Below are 14,196 nucleotides of genomic sequence, written 5' to 3'. Positions count from 1 at the left end.
TGTGCTTGAGTTCATTTTAAGCTTCTAGATTTTCTTTAACTTTTTCATTGTGTCAGAGGAAAGACTCTGGAATTCAGGTATTTGTTAGTACAAGATAGGAGTGTTCACTTAAAGTATGTTGTCCTTGATTCAATCCCAACACTGAAAGTAGATGAAGACAATTTCAGAAATAAAGGAAAATTAAAACTACATGCACCCTCTCATGCAAGGCTCACTAGTGCCTCCACTTTGGGAAACTTTTGGTATTAGAATTTTATCAGTATAATAAATGTATAGCAATATCATGAGGCCCCTCTTCAGAGGAGATATTGACAGTTAATGGCTGCTGGGGAAAGGGAGTTGTTTTTCTTCAGTAATGTAACCACTGTTAAGTTTCTCATACTCCTGTAACTAACCCAACACTCATGACTATGCAAGCAACCCTAATTAATCTCAGTAGGGCACTAAAGACAGACATAAAAACGAAGAGGTAGTTGTTAGGAAGAAAGGGTTCAATGAGGATGAGAGAAGAATAAGAGAGGATAATAGGGGATATACTTAAATACTTTATAAACATGTATGAAATTGTCAAAAAATTTCATTATGTAGCAGTGGCAGTCCTCGGACTTGCTCGTAGACCAGGGTGGCCTCAGACTCACAGAGCTCCTTCTGCCTTTGCTGGGAGTAAAGGTGTGTACCTCCACCACCTGGCTTTAAGATTGTTGGGACTAATTGAGTCCTGGCCTTCAGCTGTTCTTCCCTGTTAGAACCATCTAATTGAAGTTACTAGAAGCTGTGCCTAGCCTAGAGGTGCAGAGGATGGGATTTTCACCTGTTGGCCATTGACTGCAGGGTATTTAAGCCTCTGTGGTACTATTAAAGGAGGGCTTTTTGGTACCAGTGATGGAAGGTCTGTGTGTCAGTCTGTCTGCATGTGTTTCCTCAACCTCCAGCCCCTTGCCCAAAGCTCGCAAACTGGGTTCTAGCACATAGAGTGCAGACAGGGGGGAAGGGTGCCGGAGTGGTGGTGGTGGTGGGTGCTATGCACAGCAATTGGAGGTCCCACAGAGATACCGGAAACTAGGGAATGCTGAGAGGTTGCCCTTGGAAGTTGAGGGTGGATTGGGATATGTGTTAATCCTGACATCCTTCGCTGGGTTTTAGCCAAGCCAAGAGAGGTAAGCAGACAGTGTCGTTCATGGCCGATGGGGACATATTGAGGAGTTAAGATGGGAGGTATCTTTTCTTTATTCAGAAAAGTCAGTCGATAGGGAGGAGTTTGATGATTTAGAGTTTGTGGAGGATAATGAGGATAGTGAGGATTCATCAGAAGAAGAGGAGGAGACCATATGTAAGGAAATAAGAAATCTCTTAAGAAAACTGAGAAAATGTAAAGTAAGAAAAGATTCACACCCAACTCCCTTGGCCCCACCAGCTTATAATGATGAAGGTTGGTGGTCTCAGTTGAGTAGGAGCTCTGGCACTGAACAAAACAAGGGAGTTTGTTTTTCCGTCCTGTACACATGGTTGTACCAGTGATGGAGGTGCCAGACACCAACAACATAGGGCAAATAATTTGCCAACATTTAGCAATACAATTTAAATAAATGAAGCAATTAAAGGAAGTTGTAGCTGCATATTGGGCTTAAGCACCCTTCACATTGGCCATGGTAGAATCTTTCTCTGCTATGAATTTAACACCAAGTGATTGGTAGCAATTATGTTGTGCTATCTTATCTGAGGGAGATTATCTCCTATGGTGAGGGGAATGTCAGGAAAATTGTAAGCAAACAGCCCAGTTAAATGCTCTAGCTGTCAAGCTCAATGTAATTTAGATATGTTACCTGGGTCTGGGGCTTATGCCAATTTGCAGCAACAAATTCTGTATGATCCAGGAGTTTGCACCCAAATAGTTACAGCTGCTACAAAAGCTGGGAAGGCCTTACCTAACAAAGCAGCTGGGGATCAATTATAAAAAAATTTACAAGGACCATCTGAACCACTCCAAGATTATGTAGATAGACTGCTACAAGTAGCAGGTGGATTGTTTGGAGATGAGACAACAGCCATGCATATAATAAAGCAACTTATATTTGAAAATGCCAATAGATATTGTAAGGAAGCATTATACCCTCACAAAACAAAGAGTTTAAATGAATATATCAGGATATGCAGAGAGATAGATGGGAATTTCATTCAAGGCCAGGTTATAGTGGCAGCTATTCAACCTTGGAGAAACATATGAGGACAGGGACTGAGGGCCAGAGGCCGTAATTGTATTAACTGTGGAACTCCTGATCATTTTCGAAAGGAATGCCCACAGCTGATAATGAAGGGAAGGAGGAAACCTGGCATGTGCCCTAAATGCAGAAGGGGAACACATTGGGCTAAAGATTGCTTCTTTAAAGCAGATATAGATGGGAAACCTCCGCCACGTACCATTAATCAACAGCAGGGAAACTGTCAGAGTGCCCTGCTCCAGGGCTCCAAAACCCCAGTGTATGGAGCAATGACCGTGGAACCGCACAGACAGTACTCCAGCGGAGGTTGGGTCCAGTTTCTTCCACAGAGAAATCTTTTCGCGTTGCAGACCTTGTTGGAGCCACACCAGGGAACACAGGATTGGACTTCTGTGCTTCTGCCAGAGCAGTCTTAGCTCCACAAATGGGAGTGCAAGCACTCCCTACAGGGGTATATGGGCCCTTACCACTGAGTACCATGGTATTTATATTAGGTAGAAGCAGTACCCTTTTAAAGGGGATCCAAATACATCCTGGGATGGTAGATGCAGATTATAAAGAGGAGATTAAGGTTATGACATAGTGTTGATTCTCAAAGTTCTCAGTCCTTAGGACAGGTACGATGGAAAGACCTTATTACATGACAATGGAATGAGCCCATGCCTCTGTTGGCTAGGGTGAGAGGAGCTGTTTGTGTTTTCCTCCAGGAACGGACAAGCCCATTTGGGTACCAGAGCGATATGTTCTGGCTGTGGAAAATGATGAGAAAGGATCCTGTGATAAGCCTGAGAATGACACCTGTCATTCTCTTGATGAACCTCCTGGTGAGTCCCAATCAACTGGAAAGCACTGTGTGAAGCCTGGTAAGGAACCCCTTGTATTAATCAGTCAGCCAAGCTAGTTCTTTATATTCATCTTTTTATTCCTCAAACTATACAGCTGGAACTGCTTTAAGCAATATAGTGTTAGAACAGGATTCTATTAATCAAACCTTTTCCTTTGTGAATGCTTTATTGGTTGTTATATTTTGGGGGCTATGAATATTACTTTAAAGGAATCCTTTACAAGTGAGTGTAGCTCCTATATTTCTTTTTGGGAATATTTCTCTCAGAGCCCAGGCACTATAAAATCCCATGTTTGTTTTAGGTTTTTTTCTTTTTTCTTTTACTTTTTGTAGTATGGAATAGCACCTTTAGGGGAAAAGATATTCTTGGTTGTTCTTTCAGAACCTTCAGCCTGAGCGACTACTGGGATGACCAGTCCAGTGCTGCCATGTTGGTTCAGGTACCAGCCATCATATCACTGCCAATTACCAAAAAGACTAAGCAGACTGAGATGACCCTGTATCAAGAGAAACAAGATTCTGGAGAGACAGCTGCAGTGGTTGCTGTCATCGTGGTGTCTGCTGCTGCAGCCATGGTTGCAAGACTGGCAATGGCACAAACATCGTTGGTGTTGGACATCGTGGATGAACTGGCAAGACAAGTCAACGATGTTCTCCAGACTCAGAATGCCCTAAATGTCCACATTAAATTTGGCCTTTCGAATTTAAATCAAGAAATTGCCCTATTGTAGGAGCAGGTGGACTTATGGCTAGTACAACAACTGTCTTGTTCACACTTTTATCATTCCATTTGTGTGACATCTGTTAATATTGCTAATACCTCTTATGTGGTGAAACAACTCAATGGTTACTTGAATAGCCCTTGAAATGTTACAATTAACACACCAGATTGTAACTGTTTTAGCCAAAGGGTTGGTAGAATACCATAGCCCAAATGGGAGGCTGGGTCCAGTGGTGATTGGGGACCCTATTGCTGGCAATCTTAACACATGTTGCCATGGGCATTCATCTCTGAATCCTGTGTAAGATCAGACAACCAATGAGAATGCAGCATATGGACACTTAGCAAGTCCTTCTGAGCCAGTAACTTGAACGTACTCCAGGTTTGGTTGCAAATACTGCACCAACAATGATGACTCCTCCATAGACGGACAACTTCTACAGAAGAGGGCCTGCCTAAGACAGGGAAGGGGTCTCCCAAAGACGGGTAAGGGTTTACTCTTCTGAGATGACCTAAGACAGGATGGTCTTCTGTTTTATAAAAAAATTTATGGGGGAGATGTTGGGACTAATTGAGTCCTGGTCTTCAGCTGTTCTTCCCTGCTAGAACCATCTCATTGAAGTTACTAGAAGCTGTGCCTAGCCTAGAGGATCAGAGGATGGGATTTTCACCTGTTGGCCATTGACAGCAGGTTATTTAAGCCCCCGTGGTGCTATTAAAGGAGGGCTTTTTGGTACCAGTGATGGAAGGTCTGTGTGTTGGTCTGTCTCTCTGTGTGTTTCCTCAACCTCCAGCCCCTTGCCCAAAGCTCACAAACTGGGTTCTAGCACATAGAGTGTAGACGGGGGGGGGTTAATAGGGGATAAATATACTTAAAATACTTTATAAACACATATGAAATTGTCAAAAATACTTTTTAAAACAGGCTATTATTATGTAGCAGTGGCAGTCCTGGGACTTGTTCTGTAGACCAGGGTGGCCTCAGCCTCACAGAGCTCCTTCTGCCTTTGCTGGGATTAAAGGTGTGTACCTGTACCACCTGGATTTAAGATTTATTTTTATTGGGACTGTAGAGATGGCTCGGTAGTTAAGAATACTGGCTTTACTTCCAGAGGTCCTCAGTTTGATCTGCAGCATGCACATGAACTCAAACTGTTTTTTTCACTGTTCAAGGATTATTTGATGTTTTCATTGGCATGACACTTGGGTAGTTGGTTGCATCATCCATATGCAGATCTTCACTTTACATAATATTTCAATGTACACTACAGATACATAACACACAAAATAATATCCTTTAGAACAGTTATGCACAGGATATGCATAATGGATTTATACAATGGAGCCAGGTTATGACTAATTGGGAAATCTTTGGCCTAGGCATGTCTGGTGAGGGTGCATAGCACAGACACAGCAGGTTCACAGGATAATTGAAGCCTGCACACAATTGGCAGTGTCTTGGAGACAATGGGACTGTCACACCAACCAGGTTACCACTACACAAGTACCACTTAGCATCAGGGTAGAGCCTTAACAACCACAGCTCAGATGAGGAGACAGTATGCAGTCTTCACAGAAACCCTGTCGCAGCCTGGACAGTGAAGCGCTAGGAAATCTGAGGACTTTTAGAACTGCAGCTCTTTCTGGATCCCCCAGAGCGTATCTGCGCTCTTCTTCAAGTGGGCCTCCTCTTCAGAAGTCAGAGTCACCTTCACAGCATCTGAGATTCCATTTTGTCCTGGGACACAGGGGACACTAAGGAAGACATCATCCTTGATTCCATAGAGAACCTTAACCATGGTGGAAATGGGATGCACCCAGCTCAGATTCTTCATTATGCTCTCTGCCAGGTCAGCCACAGAGAGGCCAATGGCCCAGGACATATAACCTTTCAGTTTGATCACCTCATAGGCACTGTCAACCACCTGCTTTTGAACCTCCTTCCACTACTCCTTGTCTGCATCGGAGCCCAGTTCTGGGTTCAGATTCTTCAGGGAGACACGAGCGACATTCATGCCACTCCACACAGGCACACTGTAGTTTCCGTGCTCCCCCAGGACCCATCCATGACAGCTTAGTGGGTGAACACCCAGCCTTTCTCCCATCAGGTAACGGAACCGAGCTGAGTCCAGATTGCAACCACTCCCCATGACTCGGGCTTTGGGAAAGCCACTTAAATTCCAGACCACGAAGGTCAAGATATCCACTGGGTTGGAGACAATAAGCAGCTTGCAGTTTGGACTGTACTTCACCATGTTGGGAATGATGAACTTGAAGATGTTCACGTTTTGCTGGACCAGATTGAGCCAACTCTCTCCCATCGCTGACAGGCCCCCTGCTGTGATGATGACCAGCTTGGAGTTTGCAGTCACGCTATAGTCTGCCAGAGACAATTTTCGGCGTTCTAAGGAAAAGGCTGCCCTGCTAGAGATCCATCATCTCTCCCTTCAGTTTGTCTTCCATGACATCAACAAGGGCAAGCTCATCTGCCAAGTCCTTCATTAGGATACTGACGGCACAAGGCATGCCAACAGCACCAACCCCAACAACCATAATCTTGTTCTGGGGGGGGGCCTGTTCTTCCTTAAGGAGATTAACAATCAGCTGGTCCTTGAGAATTTCCATATTGGTGGACTTTGGAGCTTTGAGGACTGATAGTGCATGATGAGCAACTTCGGGTGCACAGCAGAGTGATCTGGGTTCGGCGACAGAGGCTCCAGCACTGACTCAAACTCTTTTTATGTCCAGTCCCAAAGCATCCAATGCTCCCTTCTGGCCTCTGTGGTCACTCCATTCATGTGGTACACAGACATACAAGCAGGCAAAACACCTATACACATAAAATGAAAAATTTTTTAAAGCACTCATATGAAAGCATTATGACCTGAATTTAATCCCTGAATCCTACAAAGTAACAGGAAAGAACCAACTCCTAAAAGTTGTCCTCTGACCTTGGGGAGAGATTGCACATGAGCATACACACACATACACACACACTAAATAAATATAATTTTTTAAGTGAATAGCAATAGTAGAGCGTAAACTTTTTGCAAATTTAGCATTGTAGTTCTTCCTAAGTATTTTTTCACCTAAACTGAATTTTCCCTTTCTAGGCAATTTGTTTCCATTTTGAGACAGGGTCTTATATCTTAGGCTGGCCTCAAACTCCATAGCTGCTGGCTGCTTCTTCTTCTTCTTCTTCTTCTTCTTCTTCTTCTTCTTCTTCTTCTTCTTCTTCTTATTCTTATTCTTATTCTTCTTCTTCTTATTTCTCCTCCTCGTCCTCCTCCTCGTCCTCCTGCTTGTCCTCGTCCTCGTCCTCCTCCTCGTCCTCCTCCTCCTCCTCGTCCTCCTCCTCCTCCTCCTCCTCCTCCTCCTCCTCCTCCTCCTCCTCCTCCTCCTCCTCCTCCTCCTCCTCCTCCTCCTCTTCTTCTTCTTCTTCTTCTTCTTCTTCTTCTTCTTCTTCTTCTTCTTCTTCTTCTTCTTCTTCTTCTTCTGCTTTTTGAGACAGGGTTTCTCTGTAGCTTTGGAGCCTGTCCTGGAACTTGCTTTCTAGACCAGGCTGGCCTTGTACTCACAGAGATCCACCTACTTCTACCTCCCAGGTGCTGGGATTTTTTTGTTTGTTTTTATTTTTTGTTTTTCGAAACAGGGTTTCTCAGTAGCTTTGGGGCCTGTCCTGGAACTACCTCTTGTAGATCAGGCTGGCCTCAACCTGACAAAGATCTGCCTTTCTCTGCCTCCTGAGTGCTGGGAATAAAGGTGTGAAACACCACTACCCAGCACATAAAAACAATTTTAAGCATTGTAGAACAGGCACATATACAATGCAATTTAATATAATTGTTGAATACTTTAAAATTCATTTCATTCATTCATGAGCAGTGGTAGTACACGCATTTAATCCTAGCCCTTGGGACGCAGAGGCAGGAGAATCTCGAGTTTGAGGCCATCCTGGTTTACAGAGCAAGTTTCAGAACAGCCAGAACTACACAGAGAAACCCTGTCTTGAAAAAAAAGTTTGAACACACCATTATTCTTGGTTAATTTTTGAGCTATCAGTAAGATTTCTTTGAATGTTCTTTATTATTATTATTATTATTATTATTGTTATTATTATTATTATTACTAAAAATTTCCATGTCCTCCACACCTAACACTTCCCTCCTCTTTCCATAACTCCCCTCCCTCTCCCTTTCCAGTCCAAGGAGCAGTCAGGGTTCCCTGCCCTGTGGGAAGTCCAAGGTCCAACACACTCCATCCAGGTCCAGGAAGGTGCACATCTAAACAGAATAGGCAACCCCAAAGCCAGTACATGCGGTAGGATCAAAACCCATTGCCATTGTTCTTGGCTTCTCAGTCAGCCCTTATTGTCCGCCACGTTAAGTGAATCTGGTTTGATCCCATGCTTTTTCAGTCCCAGTTGAGGTGGCCTTGGTGAGCTCCCATGAGACCAGCCCCACAGTCTCAGTGGGTTGGCGCACTCCTTGCTGTCCTGACTTCCTTGCTCATGTTCTCCCTCCTTCAGCTCCTTATTTGGGCCTGGGGAGCTCAGTCCTGCACTCCAATGTGGATCTCTCGCTCTATCTCCATCCATCGCCAAAAGAAGCTTCTATGGTGATATGCAAGATATTCATCAGTATGACCATAGGAAAGGGCCATTTCAGGCTCCCTCTCCTCCACTGCCCAAGGAACTAGCTGGGGTACATCTCCATGGATACCTGGGAACCCCTCTAGAATGAAGTCTCTTGCTAACCCTAAAATGTCTCCCTTAATTAAGATATCTTCTTCCCTGCACTCCTATCCACCCTTCCTCCATCCCAACCATAACATTCCCCCAGGGTCTCCCCATCCTCCCCTCCTCACTTTTCTCTCCAAATCTCCCCATCACTGGACCCCCACCCCCAAGATCCCAATTTTTGCCTGACAATCTAGTCTACTTCCAATATCCAACAGGATAACTATATGTTTTCCTTTGGGTTCACCTTCTTATTTAGCTTCTCTAGGATCAGGAATTATACAGTCACTGACCTTTATTTAAGTTGAGAATCCAGTTATGAGTGAGTATATACCAAAATCATCTTTTCAGGTCTGGCTTTCCTCACTCGGAATAGTGTTTTCTATTTCCATCCATTTGCATGCAAAGTTCAAGATGTCATTGTTTTTTACCGCTGAGTAGTACTCTAATGTGTATATATTCCACACTTTCTTTATCCATTGTTCCATTGAGGGGAATCTAGGTTGTTTCCAGGTTCTGGCTATTACAAATAATGCTGCTATGAACATAGTTGAACAAATGCTTTTGTAGTATGATAGGGCATCTCCTTGGTATGTTCCTAAGAGTGGTATTGCTGGATCCTGTGGTAGGTTGATTCCAAATTTCCTGAGAAATCACCCCACTGATATCCAAAGTGGTTGCACAAGTTTGTATTCCCATCAGCAGTGGATAAGTGTACCCCTTACTCCACATCCACTCCAGCAAAGGCTATCATTAGTGTTTTTTATTTTAGCCATTCTGATGGGTGTAAGATGGTATCTCAAAGTTATTTTGATTTGCATTTCCCTGATTGCTAAGGAGGTTAACCATGACCTTAAGGGTCTTTTGGCCATTTGAACTTCTTCTCTTGAGAATTCTCTGTTCATTTGAGTGCCCCATTTTTAATTAGGTTAATTAGCATTTTAAAGTCTAGTTTCTTGAGTTTTTTTTATATATTTTGGAGATCACACCTTTGTCTGTCGCAGGGTTGGTGAAGATCTTCTCCCAGTCAGTAGGTAGCATTTTTGTCTTAGTGACAGTGTCCTTTGCTTTAAAGAAGCTTCTCAGTTTCAGGAGGTCCCATTTATTCAATATTGCCCTTAATGCATGTGCTGCTGGGGTTGTACATAGGAAGTGGTCTCCTGTGCCCATGTGTTGTAGAGTATTTCCCACTTTCTCTTCTATCAGGTTCAGTGTGTTCAGATTGATATTATGGTCTTTAATCCATTTGGACTTGAGTTTTGTGCATGGTGATAGATATGGATCTATTTTCATACTTCTACAGGTTGACATCCAGTTATGCCAGCACCATTTGTTGAAGATGCTTTCTTTCTTCCATTGTATACTTTTAGCTCCTTTGTCAAAAATCAGGTGTTCATAGGTTTGTGGGTTAATATCTGGGTCTTCTATTCAATTCCATTGGTCAAATTCTCTGTTTTTATGCCAGTAGCAAGCTGTTTTCAATACTGTAGCTCTGTAATAGAGTTTGAAATCAGGGATGGTAATGCCTCCAGAAGTTCCTTTATTGTATAAGATTGTTTTGGCTATCCTTGTTTTTTTTTTTTGTTTGTTTTTCCATATAAAGTTGATTATTGTTCTCTCAAGGTCTGTGAAGAATTTTGATGGGACCTTGATGGGGATTGCATTGAATCTATAGATTACTTTGGTTGGATTGTCATTTTTACTCTGTTGATCCTCCCAATCCAAGAGCAAGGGAGATCCTCCCATTTTCTGCTTTCCTCTTCAATTTCTTTCTTCAAAGACTTAAAGTTCTTGTCAAATAGATCTTTCACTTCCTTGGTTAGAGTTACCCCAAGATAATTTATGCTATTTGTGGCTATTGTGAAAGGTGATGCTTCTCTGATTTCCTTCTCTGCTTCCTTATCCTTTGTGTATAGGAGGGCGACTGTTTTTTTGGAGTTGATCTTGTATCCTGCCACATTACTAAAGGTGTTTATCAGCTGTAGGAATTCTTTGATAGAGTTTTTGGGGTCGCTTATGTACACTATCATATCATCTACAAGTAATTAAAGTTTAACTTCTTCCTTTCCAATTCGACTCACCTTGATCTCCTTATGCTATCTTATTGCTATTACAAGAACTTCAAGCAGTATATTGAAGAGATATGGAGAGAGTGGACAGCCTTGTTGTGTTCCCGAACTTAGTGGAATTGCTTTGAGTTTCTCTCCATTTAATTTGATGTTATCTGTCAGCTTGCCGTTAATAGCTTTTATTATATTTAGGTATGAACCTTGTATCCCTACTCTCTCCAAGACCTTTATCATAAAAGGGTGTTGAATTTTGTCAAATGCTTTTTCAGCATCTAATGAGATGAAAATATGGCATTTTTCTTTCAGTTTATTTATATGATGGATTACATTGATAGATTTTTGTATATTGAACCAGCCCTGCATCTCTGGGATGAAGCCTACTTGATCATAATGGATAATTTTTCTCATGTGTTCTTGGTTTCGGTTTGCCAGTATTTTATTGAGAATTTTTGTGTCAATGTTCATGAGTGAGATTGGCCTGTAATTCTCTTTTTTGGTTGAGTCTTTGTGTGGTTTTGGTATCATGGTAAATGTGGCTTCACAAAAGGAATTTGGCAATGACTCTTCTGTTTCTATATTGTGAAATACATTAAGGAGTATAGTTATTAGCTCTTTTTGGAAGTTCTGGTAGAATTCTGCATTGAAACCATCTGGTATTGGGCTTTTTTTGGTAGGGAGGTTTTTGATAACAGCTTCTAATTCTCCATGACTAACAGGTCTATTTAGATTGTTCACCTGATCTTGGTTCAATTTTGGTATATGATACTTATCTAAAAAATGTCCATTTTGTTTACATTTCCAATTTTGTGGCATACAGGCTTTTGTATTAAGATCTAATGATTCTCTGAATTTCCTCTGTGTCTGTAGTTATGTCCCCCTTTTCATTTCTGATCTTATTAATTTGTGTGTTCTCTCTCTGCCGCTTGATTAGTTTGGATAGGGGTTTGTCAATCTTTTTGATTTTCTCAAAAAACCAATTTTTTGTTTCATTGATTCTTTGGATTGTTTTCTGTGTTTCTATTTTGTTGATTTCAGCACTCAGTTTGATTATTTCCAGTCTTCTACTCCTCCTAGGTGAGTCTGCTTCTTTTTTTCTAGAGCTTTCAGGTGTGCTGTTAAGTCTCCAATGTGTGCTTTCTCCGTTTTCTTTAAGTGGGCACTTAGTGCTATGAACTTTCCTCTTAGCACTGCTTTCATAGTGTCCCATAAGTTTGAGTATGTTGTGTCTTTATTTTCATTAAATTCAAGAAAGACTTTAATTTCTTTCTTTATTTCTTTCTTGACCCAGGAGTGATTCAGTAGTTGACTATTCAGTTTCCATGAGTTTGTAGGCGTTCTGGGGGCAGCATTGCTGTTGAATTCTAACTTTAGTCCATGGTGATCCGACAAGACACAGGTGGTTACTAATATTTTTTTGTATCTGTGGAAGTTTGCTTTGTTACCAAGTAAATGGTCAATTTTCGAGAATGTTCCGTGAGCTGCAGAGAAGAAGGTATATTCTTTTTTTTTAATTTGGGTGGAATGTTCTATAGATGTCTGTTAAGTTCATTTGTTTCATTACCTCCATTAAGTCTATTTAAAAAAATATTTGTGTGTGTGTGCACGTGCACTAAGTTTGAGTTTGTGCATGTGAGTGCAAGTGCCCCTGGAGACCAGAAGATGGCATCAGATCCTCTGGAGCTGCATGTACCCTTAGTGCCTGGGCCATCTCTTCAGTCTCCCAAACAAGGCACTTACAATATTTTTAATTAATTGTTTGACAGTTTCATACAATGTATTGTAATCATTCACCCCCATTCATCACTGCTTCTTTAACCCCTCCCCAACTGTGTCCTCTTTTTAAATATAACCATCAAGTCCAATTTTTACTGCCCATGTATTTCTGAGTGTGGGGCCATTCACTGGAGCATGGTTGATCTATAAAACACCACACCCTTAAAGAAATCTGATTTTCCCTCCCCTGGAAGCCATACACTATTAATAGCTCCCCAGTTATAGGTGGGAGCTCATGACATGCTCCCACTTCATACTGGACTGTTGGGTATCTTGACATTGTACAGGATTTATAAGGCACCTACAGCTGTAATATAAGACTTTAACCTTTTAGCAAAAAAAAGAATCCCACAAGACAGGCGTGGTTTTCAAATTGTTTTTTTTTTTTTTTGATAGTTCATATGGCCCATGCTGGATTGGAGTTTAGCTTATAGCTGAGGCTGTACTTGAATTCCTGCTGCCAGCTCCAAACTACCAGGAGCAAGCTACCCTGATTTCTTTCTTTCTTTCTTTCTTTCTTTCTTTCTTTCTTTCTTTCTTTCTTTCTTTCTTTCTTCCTTCCTTCCTTCCTTCCTTCCTTCCTTCCTTCCTTCTTTCTTTCTTTCTTTCTTTCTTTCTTTCTTTCTTTCTTTCTTTCTTTCTTTCTTTCTTTCTTTCTTTTTGGTTTTCCAAGACAGAGTTTCTCTGTGTAACAGTCCTAGCTGTCCTGGAACTCACTCTGTAGACCAGGCCTGCCTCTGCCTCCCAAGTGCTGGGATTAAATGTGTGAACCACCACTGTCCAGCTTTTATTTGATTTTTATCATGTGTATGTATATGCATGATCCAGCATCTATGGAACACCTGTTGTATATGTGTGGAGGTTTGAGGTTGATGTTGAGTATTTTCTATTACTCTCCACCTTATTCTATAAGGCAAGGTTTTTCAGTTGAAACCAGAGCTTGTCATATGACTAGCAAGGCTATCCAGCTTGTCCCAGGACTCCTACCCTCATTTCTGAGTGTTGTAATTACTGTCCAAACTCCAGTCCGTAAGTTTGTGTGACACTGAGCCATATCCTCAGTCCCAAGCTATCCTTTTTTATTGTACAATATCTTCACCACATATGCATCGTCTAACAAGTGATGGGGTAATATACATACAGGTAGATCCACCACAATTATAATCCAATGAGTTGCCATATCTTCAGAATTTTGGATATAAGTGAAGCCACTGAAATTTTTCTTTTAAATTAGTTTGATTTTATGTTTTATGTGTGTGTATTTTGCCTGCATGTATATCATGTGCACGACTGGTGCTTGAGGAGACCAGAAGAGGGCATCAGATTTCCTGAAACTGGAGTTACAAATGGTTGTGAGCCACTATGTGGCTGCTGGGAATTGAACCTGGATCCTGTGGAAGAGCAACCCACGCTCTTAACCACCCCCACCATGTCTCTAGTCCCCACTGAAGAATTTCTGTAATACAGGGGGACATGTCTCTTATTTGCAGCACCTCTCTGTCCTCAACTCCAACTAATAATGTGCTAAAAGGGCAGGGTAGAAGCAAGGAAATGGGAATATCTGAGTAGAAACAGTGAATGCAGGGAAAAGGAAGCAGATTTATTCAAAGTTGAAGAAGGCACTTCCAGGATTGCCTAATGGACTGCCCATTGCTATGATCTTCCTCAAATCATCAGAAATACTATAAAGAGTTATATTTCCCCCCACACATCCACAGCCCAGCAGGTCTTCCTACTTGCCCCAAAGACAAAGTTACCACCATTTAATTAGGAAAAATTACAACAACAAAGAAAAACTCATGCAACAAAAGACAAGTGGAGTGAGGGTTTGG

At 41.8% G+C, this 14,196-nt stretch overlaps 1 pseudogene; it reads right to left on the bottom strand.

Moving 5' to 3' along the window:
• Window positions 1-5,409: 5,409 nt before the first annotated feature.
• LOC119805719 lies at window positions 5,410-6,409 on the bottom strand (annotated as a pseudogene).
• Window positions 6,410-14,196: the final 7,787 nt, after the last annotated feature.

The sequence above is a fragment of the Arvicola amphibius genome, unplaced genomic scaffold (assembly GCF_903992535.2).
Source record: "Arvicola amphibius unplaced genomic scaffold, mArvAmp1.2, whole genome shotgun sequence".
Classification (NCBI taxonomy): domain Eukaryota; kingdom Metazoa; phylum Chordata; class Mammalia; order Rodentia; family Cricetidae; genus Arvicola; species Arvicola amphibius.
The sequence above is the reverse complement of the archived record's forward strand: the minus strand, read 5'-3'. Positions and strand labels throughout refer to the sequence as shown.